The sequence below is a fragment of the Girardinichthys multiradiatus genome, chromosome 4, assembly GCF_021462225.1.
Source record: "Girardinichthys multiradiatus isolate DD_20200921_A chromosome 4, DD_fGirMul_XY1, whole genome shotgun sequence".
In the NCBI taxonomy this organism is placed as follows: Eukaryota; Metazoa; Chordata; class Actinopteri; order Cyprinodontiformes; family Goodeidae; genus Girardinichthys; species Girardinichthys multiradiatus.
In genome coordinates, this window is record NC_061797.1 from 37,335,429 (window position 1) to 37,358,126 (window position 22,698).

Genomic DNA, 22,698 nt, shown 5'->3' on the forward strand with positions numbered 1-22,698 from the left:
CCTCAAATCACCCCGAAACACTGAATTCACTGTGAAGCACGCTGACATTCCTCATACTATGTTGATCCTATTATGAAAGATAATGGATCATTTTAAATTCATCAAAATACTTGAAGAGGTCTTGCTCCCTAATGCTGAGGAAATACGTTTGATATGGATGTTTCAACAAGACAGCAACCTCAATTACATCATTAAGCATCATTAAACATACCAGCAAGATTAATCTCTGGATCCTGATCCAGTACCAAACTGGCTGGAACGCCTGTTCACTGCTCCCAGAAGCGGGGTGACTCCATGCAACAAGGATGAGAAGCAGCTCTGGTTATTCCGCCAAATATTAGCTCAGTGGAAAGTTAACTCTTCAAGGGTTTTCAGTTTATCCAGTAAATGTTAGAGTTTGTAAAGAAAAAAATGCAAACCTTGATATTTTTCTGATAAGTATTCTTTTTACTTACTTTCACTAGCGTGAGAAGAAATTTAATTTTATTTATGTTTTGCTTTGGAACAAATGTGCAGCATTACACATATAAATAAAAAGACATGTACCTCAAAAAGGTATTGCATAAATGTTGCCACTGGATAGTTAGTGTTTACAACTGCATTGCATATGTTTATAATTTGGCCCTCTATCTTTGACACACTAGAAGTTTGTTTTAGTTTAGAGATTCTTTTTGTTTTCAGTGTGTGCACCGCACCATGCATAAATGCGCCCAGGACCTGAGGACACAAATCAGTCTTCATTTAATCAATGACAATTAAGTGAGATTCATTGTGCTCATCATTGGGGAGGGATCTCTTTTAATGGCTTTTTCCACTGGGCCATTAACTTCAAGAAGACAAGGCCAATCCATCAAGGGCAGAAAACAGATTGACTCAACTAACTGGATCTTCTAAGGAGGACAGTGATGGTGACAGTAGAGAGGTAAATGAAAAGATGGTGGAGAGGAAGGGGGGAAGATGACCTGCAGCAGTGATGAACAAACGTTGTTTAAATCCATTAAGCATGAAAAATCCAATTAATTTTGGTAGCAAAATGATCTTAGACCTTTGCCATTCTATCAATATTCCTTTACCATGAAACAACTTCTCAACCTTTTTATTTCCAGACATTCTGACCTTATAATAAAAACAGCTTAATGCAAGATTTTTTCTTTTTAGTCTATAAGAGTGACAAACATTTTTTAAACAGTTTCAATACTCTGGAAAATTCATTGTTAACATTTATCCTTAAATGTCATCCATAATAACCCGAAATGACATTTATTTGACCCCCACTGCTGTGATATTGCAGTGTGTGAAACTGTGTTGTAATGACATCATTTCTAAAATAGAGAAGCTCCTGCTCAACAGCTGTGATAGAAACAGCTGATTTTTAAAAGCTTGCTTTGGGTCTCTACATTTTAAATTTAACTTATTTGCCAGTTACAACACCTCAATGGCAGGCTCTAGATTTATCTCCTTTAACAATATAATACTGAACATTTTAGGAAAAAACTGCTCCGACCTCTACAACACATCAGGCTTTAAAATGTAAAACAGACAGAAATTTCAATGTGATACATTTGTCACAATAAGAAAAAAAAAATTAAGAGCTGGTTGAATGAACTGGAATATTTTCTAGTTTTAGTTCTAACATTTCCTTCCTTGAATTTAATCCAAATGTAACCAAGTTAAAAAAGACAAAGTATTCTAATTTTAGGTTGGTTGTGTCATCAAAACAAAAAGTGAAAATCACTCAGGTTTACTTGGTTTAAAGCTCCACGTATGATTCTTTGACGGGTTCAATAATAAAACAATTTTAAGGATGCAGCAGAGGTCAGTACTGGTAACGATGAGCATATTGAGAGATTTGAACATGCTCAAGACTCTCATTACACTCCTAACAAAAAAGTGTGAAAAGTGGAAAACATCTGGGCTTTAGGCAGTGATTTAGATGAACCATTAAATCCATGCACTGAACCATGCTCAACAGACGCGTTATCAATACACTGTGCAGACCGAAAGCCATACTTTGTGTCATATGGGAAAAACATTTCAAATTTGACAAGTTTCCAGCCAACATGAGTATGCAGGCCACATTTTGCTCAAGTTGGATGGGTACTGAATGGGCCTGGGTTTAAAAGGGGGTTCTTGTATGTAATCCACCGGGGATGACTAAATAAAACCCAAATTGTCAGACCCAATTTGGCACCCTGTACAAGTCTTAATTTGGTCTTAAATGGATATCAAGGAAAAATTGTTCAAGTTTAACAACACACTTATGCAGTGTTGTCCTCCATCAAACCAATCAAAGGAGGTAACCTTTTGACAATCTCACTTGGCCTATTTTTCAGCCCATTTCCTACCCATCTGGGTCCCATAAGCAAATGGTGGCTAGATTGGCACTCAGTGAACAGCAAAAAATATCTACCTTAGCTGAAGAATTATGATGGAACAACATTTTTGTTTTTTATTACTCTTGATGCATGTTTTTCATGAAATCCTTGGTAGCTGAACAAGATTGTCATATATTATTTAATTTATTTTATGCAATATTTTGATGTTATTAATAAAAAGGCATGTTATTCCCAAATACAAACATATTTCTATTTGATAGATAGATAGATAGATAGATAGATAGATAGATAGATAGATAGATAGATAGATAGATAGATAGATAGATAGATAGATAGATAGATAGATAGATAGATAGATAGATAGATAGATAGATAGATAGATAGATAGATAGATAGATAGATAGATAGATAGATAGATAGATAGATAGATGATGTTTCCAATATATGGATGTATATCTTACTGCACTATATTTAATGTTAGTCAACAGTAGGATAATTCAATTATTGGACTTATTTAGTCGACAAATAAATGTATACATAAGATTCCTTAAAACAGCCATCAAAGAGCTGACATTAGCAGACACAAACAGTTCACTGGCACTGCTCCGTCTGGGCCTCTTTAAGAAGAGTCCCAATGCATCATTATAAGCCACCTTCAATCTCTGAAGGGTAGCTTTTTTAAAATTGCACCATAAGTGTGCCGTATACAGTGAGGCGCAATATAATCTAAACAAGTTCAGTTTAACTTCATCAGAACAATATCCAAATTTCCGAGCTAGAACTTTAGTTGGGGCATATAACATTTGAACCTGACGGTAAATGTCCTCATCACCTAATAGACAGTCTGTCAGCACATGACCAAGATATTTCACTTCATTTGAAATGTTCAGTAAGATCCCAGACAACTTAAAATTAGGGAAAACCCTATATTTATCCTCTTTAGTGCGACATATCAGAATTACAGAATTACACTTTTGATGGGTTGAATTTAACATCATGTAGTTCACTGTATACTGAACACATGATAAGCAGCTTCTGAAGACCAGCTGAACTTGGACTAAAAACCATTAAGTCGTCAGCATGCATCAAGTGGTTTACAACTGTGTCTACAACCATACAGCCAGTTCTACACAGATTTAACTGCTTAGAAAGGTCATTCATATAAAAATTTAACAATGCAGGGGATAGGATGCCTCCTTGTCTGCCTCCATTACTGACCCGAAAGAGTGCAGACACACAGTTGTCCCACTTGACCCGCATGGTTTGATTGGCATACCAGTAAGACAAACATTTTACTACATATTTAGGCACACCAGCTTGACTCATTTTTGGAAATAGTTTTATTTGGTTTATACGATCAAAGGCCTTTGTGGCATCTAAGAAACACAGAAAGATCGTAGAGTTCTTGCAATTATAATTACTCAATATTTCATTTAGACCATATATACACACATCAGTGCCATGTTTAGAGTTAAACCCAAACTGATTGTAGATATTATTATTTTTTCAAATCGTGGCAAAAGACTTAGTTCAAAACGTTTAGGCAGTGTACTTGTAAGGGCAACGGGTCTATAATTATAAGAGCTTCCAACTTTTCTTGCTTTGTCTTTAATCACAGGAGATAGAAGCACCTTCATCACAGAGTCAGGAATGAAGCCATGCCCAATTAAACCAATGAAGCACAAGGCAAGAAGAGGAGCTAACCTCAAACTAGCAAATTTGAGATGTTCAGCAGAAATAAAATCCATTCCTGTACATTTATTTGCAGAAATTTTTTTGATTGCTCTATAAATGTCTTGCATTCTGATAGTTTCTACAAAATTAACATTGTCAACCTGGTAGGGTTCACTCTGAGCACAGGTAAATAGCTTGCTATAGTGCTGTTGCCAATGATACACAATCAGATTTGCCCCAGAGACGCCATCTACTGTGCAAGGGAGAGAAGCCTTACTATTATTAATAGTTTATAGTCATCAGTCAGTCATTTTCTACTGCTTATTCCATAGTGGGTCACGGGGGAGCTGGTGCCTATCTCCAGCAGTCTATGGGCGAGAGGCAGGGTACACCCTGGACAAGTCGCCAGTCCATCGCAGGGCAACACACAAACAACCATGCACACACTCATTCATACACCTAAGGGCAATTTAGAGTGACCAATTAACCTAACAGGCATGTCTTTGGACTGTGGGAGGAAGCCAGAGTACCCAGTGAGAACCATGCATGCACAGGGAGAACATGCAAACTCCATGCAGAAAGACCCCCGGTTGGGAATCGAACCCAGGACCTTCTTGCTGCAAGGCAACAGTGCTACCAACTGCACCACCGTGCAGTTTATATCTCTTTCCAAAAGGCTTTTGTATCCTTACCTACCAGCTTTTTAGCCAAAGAATCAGCCCTCATGGTTTGCTCGTTCTTTTTCATGAATCGTATAGAATATTAATATTTTGCATTTGTCAACTTTTTATGTTCAAATATAGGACCCTGTCTAGGTTAACCTGCTAGAGCCCAAGTAGTAGTAGCTTTGCGGGCTTCAGCGTGATATTAAGACACATATGTGTTCCAACCAGGTCTAAATTTGATCATAGTATTACTTTTATTGGAAGGCAGGCTATCTTCCAATAACGGTTTAATTATATCAGAAAATAACCTGGATATGTCAGTTGTATGGCCGGATATTTGAGCAGTTGCAGTCTGTGCATCTTACTGCCTCTCTTGGTAATGTAATGTTACATAACAATTGATCAGTGTAGGCATACTAACCGGCTAGTTTTTCAACAGAGAGAGAAGGCCAGACTCTGTGTGTCTGATTTTGGTTACTAGAAACATTTACAGTTGCAGGTATGCGATCAAATCTAATTGACACCTTAAAAGGAATGTGTTAAACAATATACACATTGTACAAAATATGAATGTGTACCAAAGCAGCACAAGCATCTGCTGTAGTAATACAATTTGTATATTACTAATCCTGTTCAAATGATTTATCAAGCAGTTTGTTGTTCAAATAATAGGTGAAGGCATTATAAGGACTGATCAATGTTTGTTTCATAAAGAAGGTCTGGGTTGGACACATGAAAAATAATGACAGTCCAATAATCTTCTTACATAATTATGTTAAGTAACTAACAAAGAGAAAAAAACTCAGTAACAAAGGAATAGTAGCTCATACCATCTTGATCACCACAAGGGGAAAATAAAGAAGTAAACAATATTTAAAATTTAAGATGTTAAATGTTAATTTAAGATGTTTTTGTCAGTGGCACCTAATGTTCACGTTTGCATGTATTGTCGAGGATGCTGCCAAGGAGTTTAAAGCCCAGAAAAAGATGGCAGTAACCCAACTTAAAACAAAGTGTCCCCGTCAGCTTGTTCCTCCGTGTGTCACTTGGAGGCTACTTGTAATTCATGAATCTGTTCATGTGAAGTCAAGGACTCAGGGAGCAAACAGCTGTGCACACCAAGAGCAATCTCAAAAGACAGGGAGGACCAGCCTGGTTCATGTTTGTGAATATGTAATAACAAGCTAGTGCAAAAATCTGAAAATATTAGCATATTTCAAACTACACTTGAAAAGAGATGCAGCGAGATCATTGGACTGTCTGCATTTTATCGCCTCTCTTGAAATAGAAATGTTGTTCCCCTGGACATGATGGTACTTTTTTTGTATTTTTGCAGCTCTTGCACTGAGTAAGAATGCACTGTGATGTTCTGAGTTGGAGTGAAAGAAAGCAGGCAGATGGCAAAATATGTTCAAACTGCCCATCTTTTCCAATGCAGTGAGTCAGTGTCTGTGTACCTTGAGTAAAAACTGATGTTAAAGTGTATCTATTTCAGAAGACTGAGTTCAGACAAATAGAAAAAAGGTCAAAAGTTTACGGCTTGTGCAGAAAAACAGTGCACTAGAAAAAACTGAATCTTAATGCAGAACAGCTTTTGTTTGTTCCATTCAAAATCTCCCGTTTAGCTTTAACTCCTTTTGCTGAAAAGCTGAATTTTTTTAACTTGCTGAAATGATCTATCTTAAATCTGATATTGGATTACGGTAAATATACAATTCAGTTTGCATCCTAAACATGTTAAACATGACGGGGGAGAAGCTGTGTTCATGAGGCCAACATGGCTTTGAATAGGGCTGATCTGTTCATCCGCTGCCTCTGACGTCACAGGTCGCGGCCATTTTGTGGGCAAATACAGTTCAGCGAGGCAGGAAATTGGGAGACTGGACCTTCAGTTTAAAAGTCTGCGGGTGAAAATAAACTTTTCTTGCTTTTTGGTATTAATAAAGCAGAATTTTGCTGTGTAATTTGTAGTTAAGTAGCACATATTATCCAGCCTAATGAAAACAAAACTGAATATTTGCACATTATGTTTTTGTAAATATTCTTTAAATGTTGTTTTTGATGTATTTTGAGCTTTATTGTCTTTTTGTACAATATACAGCAACTATCACTATTACTGATAGTAGTACTGTCACGCTGCAACCACAAACTTTAATGTGTGTTGAGATTTTAGGTGACAGACCAACATAAAGTAGTGCCTAATTGTAATGTGGAACAAAACAGTTTTCATTAGTCTGAAAACTGTGTTGTATTTTTTTATTCCGTTCTTTGTAGAACCACCTTTCACTTCAGTCACTTTGGGATATGTCTCTCCCAGTTTTCCCAGGCTGGATAGAGAATCTCTGTAAATATAAATTTTGAAGTACTGCTACAGATTACCATTTAGGCCTGGATATCGACTGAACAGATAAATATCCATTGATGTGATTGAAAAAGTTTCATTTTAGCTCTGGTTATATGTTTGACACTGTTTTCCAACTGGAAAGCAACCTTTTCCCCACCTCAGTTTCCAGTCTTTTGTGGGCTTAAAAATATTTTCCTCCAGGATTGCACTGTATTTAACTCCATCTATCTTTCCATCAGCTTTGACCAGCCTCCCTTCTTCTGTATTCTCACAGCTTAAAGCTGTCACCACCATGTATTTTCATGTTGGCCAAAAACGTCCTGTTTTTTTCTCACATTTGATGAGAACACCTTCTTCCAAATGTTTGCTGTGTCACTTATATGGCCTGTGGCAAACTGGAAACAGAACTTTTTAATTTTATTTATTTTTTTAACAATGACTTTATTCTCGCCACTCTTCCATAAAGGCCAGATTTGTGGGGTTCAAGAGTTATCCTGTCGACACTTCTACCCACCACTTCTAGAGTTATCATAGGCCGCTTGGCTGCTTCTCTGATTAATTCTCAGCCTCTCCAGCCTGTTAGTTTAGGGAAACAGCCATGTTTTGGGGGGTTTGCATTTGTGTAACAGTGCCTTGTCAACCTCTTTACAGCCTTCTCCTTGACCTGTCTTGTGTGTTCCTTGGTCACCTTCACAGAACAGCTCTGTTTAAATTGAAATTAAACATGTTGGCTGTACATGCTGTTGGTTGCACTGGAGATTTGTGTGTGTGTGTGTGTGTGTGTGTGTGAGCAAGATTAGTTGCTACTTCAAGGACCGAAGCTCTTCTAAAACGACTGAGAATTTAGGTTTTAACAAACTCCTGTGCTGGTTTTATTTTGTAAAAATCAAACCGGAAGTTTCTGGATAAATCCACCAGTTGTAGCGCGGTGCTCAGGGAGAGGGGGGTGGGGGAGGAGGATGGTGCGTTTCCACCGAGGTTAGTCCTTTAAACCGATCTTTGGAGCGGACAGACATTTTCATTCTGTTCACACTCACAGCAAAACAACAAGGAAAAGAAAAGAGGAAGAAAGTTAAGTGGGTAGGTCTGACTCTGTCCCTTTTCCACTCTTAATTTCAATATATGTAAATATAACTACAACGATAAAAGTTTTGCTAAATATGCACTTGAGGCGTTCGCCAGGAGTAGCTTGTTTATCACAGCGAAATGTGAAATGTGCCACTTAAGTCTTCTTCGTGAGTTGTGGCGCTTTTTAGGACCTCTTAGTTGTTGTTTTTTACATAAATCACTTTCAGTGATATCGTAATAGACAAATTAGGATACCGTTGCTTTGATATTACTGTAGTAGCTACATGTTTTAATTATCCCGCAGTTCCCATTTCTGTGTAAAATGTATTGAAATTCTGTTGTGAGGATTGTAGAGAGGCGGGGAAAGTAAATCTGGTTCAGCACCTTGGACAGCTCTGAGGTTCTCAGCTGAACTACAGGCTGCGCTCCACAGTTATGGCCATAAAAGACATGCACAGAGGTTTCCTATGAGAAATCCTTTGGTAGGTAAGGTAAGGGAAAGCGATCTCACTCTATTCTTAGGTGTAAAAGAAAAAGAAAATATATTTGTGAAGCAAAAAATGACAGAAAAATGCCATAAGATAGCGAGTCATCACCTGATCTGTACGTTAACAGTGTGGTTTTGCTTGTTTTGAAAGGAATGAGAAAGAGATGCTTGGATAAAGGATGTTTTTTCATTGTTTTGTCTGCAGAACAGGCAGTTTATTAGTTTGAAATTAAAGCTGCTCAATAATGTGAATATCAATATATGCAATTTTACATTCACAAATGGACTTCTTGTATGCAATATTGTCAGGTTGTCTGATTTCAGTTGCAATACATTAAAATTCTGCTTGCCATCAAGTGCCTTTTGGCCACTTTGATGGACTTTCACTGTTTTGTGGCCACATCTGATATAGTTCTCAGTGACCAGGATCAGACAGCTCATGGAGAGTGATGAGAACAAAAGAAAGAGAGTTGTGATGAAAATGTGGATTAATTGCAATCAGTATCATCAATATTGACCTTAGCAATATCATGTTTTATCTAATATCATGCAACACTGTGTTTAGATCAGAATAATATTCAGGACATGGCTTTGATTTATAATTTTTTTCCACAGTGTTTAGTGAGAGTATATGATAAACAATTGTTACTATTCTTTTCCTTTTCTTAGTCCTTGTGTGTGTTGTGGTGAAAAGTGTTAGCTATGTCAACATCGCTTTATTTTTAAAGCAACGTTTATATTGATAATTATAATTCAGTTGAATTCTGTTTGTTTAAATAGAACCAATTCACACCAAATGTAATATCCAAGCAATTTATAATACAAATGTGTCCGATTCATTTATAGAAATGTAAAATCAGAATTATCAAATCCTATCTAATAGACAGATTCAAATTCAAATTCAATTACATACATTCCAGCTAAACCCTATTTAAAATACAATGCAGTCAAACTCAGTTTATAATGTCAATTAGTAAACAATTATCTTTCTAAAGAAGCCTAGCCAATTCCATCAACTTTATTTTACAGCACTTTCTCCTCCTGAGCAAGCTTGTGGTGACAATAGAAAGGAATAACGTATAAGACGAATGGACCTTCAGCAGAACCGAGCTCAGTATTAGTGGCTGACTGGGAAAAAATGTTAAGCACTGTTTTCTTTGGGGGGGAAGACATGCAGTCAGTGGCAGCAGTAGTTCCCATTGTGGCTTCATTGGGGACGGAAACACGGCTCACCAGAGAAGCACTGAGCTAGAATAATATAGCCCCATTTAAATAGAGCATCTCTTCTTCCAGGAGGTCTTGATCCAGATTAAAAGACTAGAAGAAATAAAATAGAAGAAGTAGATAAAGCAATATGATTCACAGATTTGAAAAAACGTTCCTGGCTTATTATAGAAAACAAATGTGTTTGAACATAGGATCAGCAGAACTCTTTTAATTTCAGGCAATCTTAAGAATACAGCTGTCTGCGAGGACATAACATATTTCTGTATCTTTCTAATGAAGACATGTCCTAGAAAATTATCTCTAAAACCTTGCAATTGTATAAGCATATTATCTTAAGCTTCACTGAGATAAATGCTCTTAATAGTTGTTAAAAACAAGATTAAACTGTTTTCACTACTAAAAAAGTGTGATGTGAACTGTTGGCCATCCATATTTCCCATCCTGCATCTGGACTTGTGTTAATGCCAGTGAGGACGAAGAGCTTACGCTAAGTGTTAAGCAGGTCAACCTGTGTGTTCTGTTTTCATTTGGCAGCCTGATGTTATTTGTAGCCAGGAGTAAACAAGTAGCTATAACAATTAGGACAGGAAATGAGCACCCACACACAGAGTAAATAAGGATGCTGATCTAAAGCCAACAGAGCTGTGGCATTGATCAACCATGTTAAACTATATTAATTATAACTAAATTCATCTATTTAGATATAAAAACAAACACTAATTTTATAATCTATGAAAAATCAGTCTGACTGCTAAATGCTTTACTAATCTGTAGGGTAATCTGTATCACACATAAAAGAAGCAAGGAGATTTTGGTATATTTCTCAAGATTAAGATTTTTTTAGCATCAACACAAAAGTTAACAAACATGCTAACACTTATACTTATTACAGGCCAAGGTTGTAAGAAAATTAAATGTTAAAAATACAAACTAAATTACTTAAAGTCTTTATTAATGATTTATTCAAAGTTTAGTAGTCTTTGAGAAGTTTACAGAAAATGATTTTATATCCTAGTATTCCCAGTCTGCAACTTTATCGTAAGGAGGGGAATTTCTGTAGAACAAAAGGGGAGAATGAAAATAAAGTTCAGAACTAACATTGATTTGCCAGCTTTCGATACCAGAACCACCAAGGATAGAACTTCAAAAAACGTCATTAGTTTGGGTCAGAAAAGGCTGTTGAATCAGAACAAATTTGCAGTCCTGCTCAGAGACTGACAGCTGTCAGTTCTGGCACAGTTAATTGAATATCTTGATGATTCCCAATGTTGGACAGAGAACCGGGTTAGTTGAAAGCAACTAAAGGAAGGTTCCAAATGACCCAGACAACGTAGCAAATTGGTTCGATGGTAATAAAAATAATAATTGCAACCAAATGCAATAGGGTGGTCAGTCCTGGTTCGGCCTACTTCGGCAAGGCTTCTTGCTTGGATCGCTGGTTCTGTGTCATCTGAGTCTCAGATCCCACCAGCTTATTAGGAGACAGAGCTTCCAGTGAAGGAGGACTTTGGGAAAAGTGTGGTATATCATGTTACACAGCTAAGGAAACATTGATTCTATTAGTTTTTCTAAATGAACAAAAAGAATGGTTCACATTTACGATCTAATACATTCATCAATATTCAAAGTTATGATCAACTGCATTAGTTATAGATTATTCTAAAAGCTTTCTGAATTTCTAATTTAAAATAACATAATTCACAAAAACATTACGTATTTCGGATATTCGAGGACATTAATTGCATTGGTAAGATGTTGCTATGACTAGCTCTAAAAGGTCCAGCAAGGATGAAGGGAGCTGGAGGAAAGCAGTTCCTGTTGGTTGAACATCAAACCTGAGGTGTTGAGTGCATCACATAATATTTTCAGTTAGATTGCCAAAAACATGTCCAGCTGTTTTAAGAGAAGCTGTTACCTTTTCTGATTCTCTTGATTTGAAATGTTGAGATGAAGAAGAAACCGGGCTACACATATAATCGGCTTTCTTGTTGGAAAAACTGCACCTGCTGTCATCACACATAAGAACCCGATCACCACCAGCTCCTCCTCCTCCTCTGTCACTCCACCAAAAATAGGTGAGAAATTACCACCAGGGTCTGGTCCAGCCCTGCTACATCTGTTAAAAATAAGCATTATGCGCACAAGAACACGTTCTCCTGTCTAGTCAGTGCAGTGAACACATTTTCATGTTGCTCACCTGTGAGGCTCAGACATTTACAAGTGGGCGTCTGGCAAGCTTTGGCTTCTTTTTTTCTGAATGTGACATTGGATGGCACAGCTTTTGTCAGAATGGATTTGTCAATCATTCCCCACACCTCTTTTTTTTGTAATAATTGGACATATTTTTTTCTTCTTTAGAAGTTAGAACACAGTGTTGTACACTGGCCTTGGTTATTATACCTATTAAGCTGTGTGTTCCCATATCTGTGCACGTGTGTGTGGTTGGTAGGACATTATTCAACCTCTATGTCTATGGAGCACCAGCAAAGAATGCATGCTTCTGAGTTGATCCTAAATGTCAACAGGAAAAACTTTAAAATTGTTTCTTAGGAAATGTAAATGTTTCATTTAGCAGGGAGTACAATTCCAACATCTACTAAACAAGAGGGATCCAGACAAAGCATCCCAGTGCTAAACCATGCATGTTCCTTCATTTTCTTTCATTTCACACCTCTTGTACTCTGGGAGTTAAAGTGGCAGCTGTGTTCAGAGCTTTTTCTCACTATTACCTACCTCTCTTTCATTCCACAGACAAACAAATTCCCTGCACACACACAGCGTTGTACTCCAATCCTAATGCCACATTTCTCAGGATGAAGCGGCAGAGCTGAAGTAACCTGATTCCTAGCTGTTCTCTGTAGAAATGCTCCTGTTTTACCTTATAGTCAAGGTTATGGAGTTCAAAGCAAGAAAACTGGACAAATAATATGAAAAAATACCATTTATGAAGAATTTAGAAACCAATTTTGGAGACAGATGTGTTTATTGTCAGAGCATCCATGTATTTAATGTATATAGTATTTAGTAGTCCTGATATTTGTACATATGCAATATTTCCCCTCCCCCTCAAGTACTGTAAAAAGATATTTTCCCCTTTAAAATGTACTCAGTTTTAGCTTTTTTGTCAGTCAGGTGTTTCAGATCATAAAATGAGTTTTAATATCAGATAAAGATAATCTGAGCAAATACATAAAAAACTATCCAAACCAACCTTTCCCTATGTGAAAACATATTGGCCTGTATGTGCCCCCACCCAACCCCTCCCCTCACCCCTGTGCATGTGGCTCACTTTTAATAACTATACGCAGGTCTAATTACTGCCTGTCTGACTACATAAAGTAGGCTAAAAGCTTTTAACAATCTAAAAGAACATAATCATTGACATTTATCTTTTCATAATTGATGAAATCATGAATTCTGCAGTCTAGCAGAAAATCCTGAAGGATAAAGTCAGGTGTGCAGTTTGTGATCTAAAAGTGAAGCATACTGTGGCAGGGAAATGATCCAAAGCAGACCAGCAAGCCCAACTCTGAATACCCCCCAAAAAACAACATTAACGTTTTGGGTTGGCATTGTCAAAATTCAGATTGAAATCTTAAACAGGCCATTAATGCTCACACACCCTTCAATTAAAGCTTAAATAATTCTGCAAAGACTAGTAGTCCAAACTCCTCCACAGTGATGTAAAAGACATATTGCTAAGTATTGTAAATGCCTGATGACAGCTGTTGCCACCAAACAAGTTTAGGCATTAGGTTTAAATTAGTTTTTTTTTACATATGACCATGTTGGTTTGGATAGCTTTTTCCCCTAATAAAAGAAATCATCAGTTGAAAACTGTTTTCTTTATTTTTAGCTAATCCAGCACTGAACAAAGTGCTGACCACGAGAAAAATTTAAGTGGGATCAAAAAGAAATCTTTAAGGGCAAAACATGCATGACTGACAACCCTGTAAAGAGCAGCATGTTGACAGGTGTTCACTTGAATGTATGCATGTTGGAGCAGAGAACAGTAGGTAGAGCAGTAGCAGGTGTGTGAGACTGAGCTGTAGCAACCAAGAGACTTAAAGAAAAGAGGAAAGTATGTGATAGGAAGTAAAATGACTAAAGAGTAGTCCATGGGTTATATAAGTATTTTCATGCCTGTGTGTGTATTCTGTATGACTACAGATTAATCCAGTGGGCTTTATCCTCTGTGAATGGGACAGTGGAGCTTTGCCGCGATTATCTCTGCAGGCCTCGAATGATTGCTTTGAATCTCCTTTACTTCCCACATTGTCATGTTTGCCGGCCTGCACACAGTTTCGTCTGTCTGCTTTATGGTGGCATGCTGACAGGTTCAATTAAATTGAAAGATCATGAAATTGAAGATTGTGTTTCTTGGTGACCACTTTAAATTTTTTTTTTATTTTTAACAAAAGATATGATTAGCCTTTTGAAAAACAAAAACTTCTGAAAAGCTAAGATTTTAATCAGCGTGAATACTCTTCTCTTCATAACTTTTTCACAGTAATTTTCTTTAATCTTGTCTTAACTGTAGCCTGTCTTCTGTAGCTTTCTGCCTGTCTCTCTTTTGGATTATGTAATAAAGAAATGTTGGAAATCTGCTCAAATGAGACAAAACATGCCTGACTGATGGAAAACTGATATCTGTCTTTGTTTTAGGCTCTGTTAAGGTGTTAAAACCCAAACCTTGCATTTTAAATAAGAGTATTCATTCAGTGGGGGAACTTGTACATCTTTGTTTTGTTGCTGAGCTGAATTTCTAAACTCTGAGAAATTTTGGTTTTGGTTTATTTTTTCAGGTTTTATGTTTAAAAAAAACATATACTGTAATGTTTAGACATTTATAACATAATTTTGATAATTTTTTACTTATGAGTTTGTCTTTTCTCCAGATGTCCTCTGTAATTTTCCATAGCAGACTGCTCTCTGTGAGTCCCTCCTCAGTCTCCTTAGGGAATGTTTTAATTCAGAGAGGCCATATTGTCGCGGCGGGCACCACTGTTGGCAGGAAATCGGCTTGCTCCTTTCACACTCCAACATTGTGCTTAACCTGGATGGAAACCAGGAAGTTTTGATATAGAGCTGTTTACAATGGTGGTATCTATGTAGTATAATTACTCCCATTTTGATAAATTGCAAAGCAAAATATTTCAATAATTCCACAATAACTGTCTTATTTCTCTGACACAACTTATATATTCTCGTACTCGTACTCGTCGTCTTCCGCTTATCCGGGACCGGGACGCGGGGGCAGCAGACTCAGCAGAGACGCCCAGAAGTCCCTCTCTCCAGACACCTCCAGTTCCTCCAGGGGGAGCCCAAGGTGTTCCCAGGCCAGCCGAGAGACATAGTCCCTCCAGCGTGTCCTGGGCCGTCCCCTGGGCCTCCTCCCGGTGGGACGTGCCTGGAACACCTCCCGAGGAAGACGTCCAGGAGGCATCCGGTATAGATGCCCGAGCCACCTCAACTGGCTCCTCTCGATGTGGAGGAGCAGCGGCTCTACTCCGAGCCCCTCCCGGATGGCCGAGCTCCTCACCCTATCTCTAAGGGAGTGCCCGGCCACCCTACGGAGGAAGCTCATTTCAGCCGCTTGTATCCGGGATCTCGTTCTTTTGGTCATGACCCAAAGTTCATGGCCATAGGTGAGGGTAGGAACGTAGACCGACCGGTAAATTGAGAGCTTTGCTTTTTGGCTCAGCTCTTTCTTCACCACAACGGACCGGCACAGTGCCCCCATTACTGCGGCAGCCGCTCCGATCCGTCTGTCAATCTCCCGCTCCATTCTTTCCTCACTCGTGAACAAGACCCCGAGATACTTAAACTTCTCCACTTGAGGCAAGAACTCCCCTCCAACCTGAAGAGGACAAGCCACCCTTTTCTGGTCGAGTACCATGGCCTCGGACGTGGAGGAGCTGATCCTCATCCCAGCCACTTCACACTCGGCTGCGAACCGCCACAGCGCATGCTGTAGGTCATGGCTAGAGGGGGCCAGCAGAACCACGTCATCCGCAAAAAGAAGAGACGAAATCCAATGGTCCCCAAACCAAACCCCCTCCGGCCCTTGGCTGCGTCTAGAAATCCTGTCCATAAAAGTTATGAACAGGACCGGTGACAAAGGGCAGCCCTGCCGGAGTCCAATATGCACCGGGAACAGGTCCGACTTAGTGCCGGCAATGCGGACCAAACTCCTGCTCCGTTCGTACAGGGACCGGATGGCCCCTAGTAAAGGGCCCCCGATTCCATACTCCTGGAGCACCCCCCACAGGGCATCACGAGGGACACAGTCGAATGCCTTCTCCAGGTCCACAAAACACATGTGAACCGGTTGGGCAAACTCCCCTGAACCCTCGAGTACCCTGTAGTGGGTATAGAGCTGGTCCAGTGTTCCACGGCCGGGACGAAAACCACACTGCTCCTCCTGAAGCCGAGGTTTGACTATCGGTCGGACTCTCCTCTCCAATACCCTGGCGTAGGCCTTACCAGGGAGGTTGAGGAGTGTGATCCCCCTGTAGTTGGAACACACCCTCTGGTCCCCTTTTTTATGAAGGGGGACCACCACCCCAGTCTGCCAGTCCAGAGGCACTGTCCCCGACCACCACGCAATGTTGAAGAGGCGTGTCAACCATGACAGCCCAACAACATCCAGAGATTTGAGGTACTCAGGGCGGATCTCATCCACCCCCGAAGCCTTGCCACCGCGGAGCTTTTTAACCACCTCGGTGACTTCAGCCTGGGTGATGAAAGAGTCCAACCCCGAGTCCCCAGCTTCTGTTTCCACCACGGAATGCATGATGGCAGGATTGAGGAGATCCTCGAAGTACTCCTTCCACCGCCCGATAATGTCCTCTGTCGAGGTCAGCAGTCTCCTGCCCCCACTATAAACAGTGTTGGCGAAGCACTGCTTCCCCCTCCAGAGGCGCCGGACGGTTTGCCAGAATCGCTTCGAGGCCAACCGGTAGTCCTTCTCCATGGCCTCACCGAACTCCTCCCAGGCCCGGGTTTTTGCCTCTGCCAGAGCCCGGGCCGCATCTTATATATTCTTTAGTTGCCAAATATGTTGTTCTTGTAAGCTAGGGAAAAGTGTGCCAGCTTCTGGTCACTCTCCTGACAGGCAGTGTGCAGCAAAGGGTGAAGGAGGTGGAGTACTGTGTTAAATAATGCTCCATACAGCCAGAGAAAAATCCAGTCGCTCCAGCTCTTTCTCTGTAATTTCATGAGAAGTATTTTAAACTAGGGTGGAACTGGAATGTATGTGATTAAATCTGAATCTGTCTATATAACTGGATTGTTTTGGATTGATTTGGGTATATATTTTCAGATATGAATTGGTTTGTCATTGTAAATGGCCTTAAGATGACATTTGCTGTAAACTATCTAAATAAATCATCTCAATTTGGTTTTATTAAAATGTAGGAATGATTTGACAAAACATTGTAGAACCTTTGTACCTTGGTAGCTCAAGAATGTTTTATTTGTTGCTTTCATATAACAGGTAAATATTTAATGACTAAATAATCACATCTCTCTCTGTCTCCTTCGCTGTCAATGGTCCTAAACTAAGAATTTATAATAGTCCATGTGAATTATAAATTGTCTGCTTTGATCAGAACCAAAAAAACAAGCTTATATATTTACTGATGGAACAGGAAAGCTGGGTAACTTTCATGTTCAGGAACTATTATGAGTGTAAATTTTGCCTCACTATCATTATGAGACTTATAAATGAGCTCACTGTGTTTTTTGTATTGATCAGCAGAATGGGTTTGGATCACCTGAAGAAATTACTACATCTCTTTAAGCCTTCTCTGGTTTGTAGTTTAATGATCATTTGGTTATTTTAGTCAAGTGATTTTGACTAAAATAGCTGGAGCTGGAGCAATAGTGTTGCTGGAGCTGCATAATAAAGTAGCAGTGAGACAGAAAGTGGTGGATGAATGGTCTGAATAGTTTAGCCCTCAGGCTTTATTCTTGCTCTCTGCCCGGGTCAGATCTTGGTATATTTACAGACTATAGGTCAGCAGTGTGTTTGCTCAGGGGGTTGGTTTGTATCATTAGAAAACTGCAACATATAAAACCTATTTGGTGATAAAAATAAATTCTTCCTTCTGTCAGCTGACACTATAGGAAGGACTGTGGAAGAAATCCTGGGATGTGTGTGTTTATGTGTGTATGTTTTATGGGTTATGCATGTGTATATGTGGCATGTTAATCTCTCCATCTCTACCCCAACCTCTCTGATGTTGGGATAAATATTATTATTTTTGTTATAGTATTAAACATCTAGGTGTTTGAGTGCTTATACTTGTAAAAAAGAGCAGCAGTTACAGAAGTGTCCATGTGAATAATGTTCACAGAGATAGTTACTGAGTTATCAGTACATGGTGAGCTTTCGTTAAACTTGAACAGTTAAATCTGTGTGTGTGTTTTCAGTTGGCTTGGACAATGTAGTCAGTTTGAATCACGATTTATTAATTTAACTTACCAATGATAATAATAACTACTGTGGTTGTTAGCAAAGAGAAAGCATTATATAGAAATTTCGTTAAAAGTGCGATATGTTTGTTTTTGCAAGGCACTGTACCTGTATGGACTTCTGACTCACCTAAAAGAAGATGTAAAATATCATTTATATTCACACATACCTTAAGCTAGATTAGTAATGTTGGTCCAGCTTTACCCAACGAATAATGAACCAAAACATTCCCTTGATGTGGAAAGTTGCTTGTGCCACTCAGTGCCTTTGTGCAGAAGCATTACCCTTCACAGAACCCTAATTATTAATAGTGTGACATTGTGGGTCTGTGGACATTGTGACTTTCATTTAGGGGGACACAGAGGAGAAGTTAGGAAAGGTGCTTATTCAGTATTCACAGGTTGTCCGTTTTATTTTCTTACTGTGCATTTTCTTTTGCATAAATTATGAGGGAACATAGAAAATATGCAAGACAGGCCAAGTAGGGTTCAAATAAATATTACAGTAAGGGATAAGCCATAGACCCTGTATATCTGTTCAGTTTGCAGACACGTACTCAGTGAAAAAAAAATTATATCTTATTGAATTCTTTTTATTCTCTTTCCCAAGTTGCTGCAGAGTTGAATTTTGCCCTTCTTAGAAAGCCAGCTTCAATAGTTTGCTATGTGGCATTCAATTGTTCTTAAATAAATTTACATGCAATTATACTAAGAGAGCAATACTAGAAAAGGCTATGCTAATTTCCACTCACGCTGTGCTTTCCATCTCATCTCCCTCCGCACTTGGAACAGATGTGCAGAAACAAACCTATGAGTGAGAGACAAACCAGCTTCCCTAAAAGTCACCAAATTTAGGTTAGTGCCTCTGTAAGCCCAGGAGAAACATGCAGCCAAACAACTGAGAACCTGACCTGGTTTCCGTGACTGTGAGATTTGAAGCAGCCACGCTGTCCTGATGTTCCATTTCCTTCACAAACACTGTTTATATCAATGATGAACACGGTTCCTGATTGAGAGCAGCCTTTTCATTGCAGAGGCGAATCAGTTTAATACGACATTCTGGTTTAATGGGGGATAAATAACATGGCTCCTTTCTTCTTTTCAGTCATGCACATCTGCTAAGCTGCAGGTAGTGGAGGCTTTTGTAGCAGTCATATTGTTGATTTATCCAGATAAATACAGCCTATAAATTCTATGTTTTACATAGAATAGAGTTCACAATTAACATTTTTGACCATCTTTTTTTCATTTATCATTACGAGTTATTTTCTTCTAGCCAAGTTGATGTGTGCAAGCTCTCGGAAAGGATACTTGAGAGTTTTTGGGATGTTGGAGAAAAAGATCATATGATCCTCATTCACAATTGTAACTGTAACTACTGATTGTTTCTATCTAAACACTGGATGCCGCTGGACATCTTGAGTATGGCTATTTCAGATCAGCTTGTGCTTATCCTTATTTAGCCCAGAAAAACACATTAAAAACTGGGCTTTTTTGCCTATACAAGAAAGATGTTAAAAAACAGACTTGGTAAGCCAATTTATTCGATCTTAACAACTTTATTTGCCACAGCTGGGCACTACACAAACGTGTTTATGTGGGCGACTTTTCACCCATCATGTTCCTTCTACATTTTTGCATTGTTTAGACTGAAGGCAGTTGCATTTATTTTCTTTTTTTTGGCAATAATGGTCTTAATTTTTCTCAGTTTGTTCGAAAGTTACCTGACAGATATTGGGATGGAGAAGATATGCAGCAAACGTCACCGGGCCGGGACTCAAACCCATGGCAGTTTCTGTAAATGAATGGCGCGCTTAAACCCTACGCCACTGCCACGCCCTAGCAGTAGCATTTTTAAATACATTTTTGCTTTGAAGGGGGCCTGCAAATTAAGAATGTCTCTGAGTGTGTTTTGCAGTAATAAAACTGTTAAAAATGTTTCTTAGTCATATTGATATAATGGCTGCAACCACAGAGAGTTTTTTTATTTATGCGTCTATCAACTAATTTGTAAATTGAACAATTAATATATCGGAATACTCTCTTAATAATTAAACTGATATATCAATAAATCAGTCGATTTTTCTCTTGGATCACTTCTCTCCTCAATTACCTGTTTTTCTCAGTTCTTAGAACTGCCTCCATACCAGTTTCCACTTTCCTCTTGTACAGCTTTTAGGATTAATGCTATTAATATTTCAATCAATAATTCATCGTTGCCCTTTTAGTGTCTCTATATAAGTCTATGTTCTCCTTTTTTTGCTTGAGTTTGTTGCTCATTTCTTCTCTATATCTAGCCCTCTTCCCAAGAACAAACCAACACCAGCTGCGTTCAGCTACAAGTGGAGTCACTGTTGTACATATTTGGCAGCTACTGACAAAGAAACAGACTTTTATATAAGTTAATAGAAATCTCTTCCACTCATGACTTTCACAACATACAGTAATGTTCTCTTACCGAGAGATACACAAAATATTTATAGACAGCAAGAGCACAGGTGAAGTACAAACAAGAAGGCAGGAGATAAAGTCAGAACAGAGTGCATGTGAGAGAGAAAAAGAGAGAGAGGAAAACTAAAGAGACTAAATCCTCTTTCCCTGCTGACTTTAATCTCTCCATGGGCTGAGCCTGTCAGTTCAGTCTTTCCAGCAGCTGTCATTCAAGATGAGTGATGGCCAGCAGGGCTGCAGGTGGGGGATGGGGACACTCGGACCCTGTTGTATGTCAGCTTCACTGCAGCTGTGTATTTGGATATTAGGCATGGGTATCATGTTAAAGAGGAAGGGACTTTAAGTTTGAAAAATGATGGTCAAAGGGTTGACAACAAGGGAAAATAACACTGAAGGGGAGTGGATTTGTTGCTGAAATAAAACTTTAAAAGCTTCATTCAGGAATAGTTAAACATATTAAAACCTTATGTTTTAGCTGCAGATGCCTAGTGTACTTGTACCTTGTACTTTGTGCATTTTATACTAAAGATCATAAGATAGTATCTTTAAGAAATATACTTTAATAATGTATTCCTTTTTCTTTGTTGTGCTGTTTTGGATTCCCTTTCAGTCACACTGTGGATGTGTGAGTTAACAAGAAGCAGTGTAACAGCTAAGAGATAATCAATCAGCATCAGATCAATAACAGCAGATCAGTGGGAGGATGCACACATGGAGGAGCATCAGGAGGAAATGAAGTATGTGAGAGATCATAACAAGAAGAGATGACTAACAGCTTAGTTTCAGTTAAGCTGGGCCTGAAACATTTGTGTTTCATGAGGTTTGACTTGTTTTACATGTATACAGTGATAAAAGGCAGACAAATCATTAATAAATCACTCTAGTTACCTTTTTGTGATAGCTGATAGTTGCCATTCCCTTGCTGTCTTCTGGTAAATGCAGTGAGTTGGTGTCGTTGTCATTTTCTGCCTAATGTAGCTTCACTGTTACAATGTCCCATAGGAAAACAATGTTACTGTGACAAAGCTTTACATCTGCAGTCCCATGAGCTCATTCTTTAGTATAACACAGTAATGATACATTTAATTATATCACTCTTCCAGATAACAGAATGATATTGCAAAAATGTTTTTAATAACTTCTCTGTCAGTTTTTATTAACACAATGTTCTTTTATAAATCAATTTCCATTCAATAAATATAAGCTACTGTATATGGCCAGAAACACGGGAAAATATAAATTATTACCACCTTTATGCTGTGGAGCCCATTGTGTTAGATTCACACATCAAATTAAGCAAACTAGGACATTAACAGAACCCTGAGACTATCACAGAGCAGGTGCATTTATACAGAGACTTGATTACACACAGGTGGATTCTATTTATCATCATCAGTCATTTGGGACAACATTGGATCATTCAGAGATCCTCACTGAACTTCTGGAGTGAGTTTGCTGCACTGAAAGTAAAGGGGCCGAATAATATTATACGCCCCGCCTTTCAGTTTTTTATTTGTTGAAAACGTTTGACACATCCAATACATTTCATTCCACTTCAGGATTGTGTCCCACTTGTTGTTGATTCTTCACAAAAAATTTGAATTTTATATCTTTATGTTTGAAGCCTGAAATGTGGCAAGAGGTTGACCAGTTCAAGGGGGCCGAGTACTTTCGCAAGGCACTGTAACTGCTGGTGCTTTTCCATTACACATCACTATAATTTAATAGAAACATATACAAACAGGGATGCTCTTTGTCTCATAATTGCACATTTAACTGTACTGCAATGATTAGTTCATGATCCTGCCTAACAGGCAACAGTTTGATATCAGAAAAAAAGCTTGGAAGAACTGCACCATGACTGCGTGTAAATCCTGCTCCTTGTTGCTCACTTGCTTCCTCCCATCAGTTTATCCCTTTCAGTTAATAAACTCTTTGCCTTTCATTTTGCTGAGCTAAATGTGTGTT

The 22,698-nt window shown here is 38.7% G+C and overlaps 1 protein-coding gene across 2 annotated transcripts in view; it reads left to right on the top strand.

Annotated features, from left to right (window-relative positions):
* The first annotated feature begins 7,960 nt into the window (after positions 1-7,960).
* Positions 7,961-22,698, top strand: part of LOC124867025 (synaptosomal-associated protein 25-A-like) — a 42,676-nt gene continuing 27,938 nt past the window's right edge. For both annotated transcript variants that reach the window (XM_047363205.1, XM_047363203.1), the window contains exon 1: positions 7,961-8,099. The gene's annotated coding sequence lies outside the window, so the exon portion shown is untranslated. The remainder of the gene's footprint in view (positions 8,100-22,698) is intronic.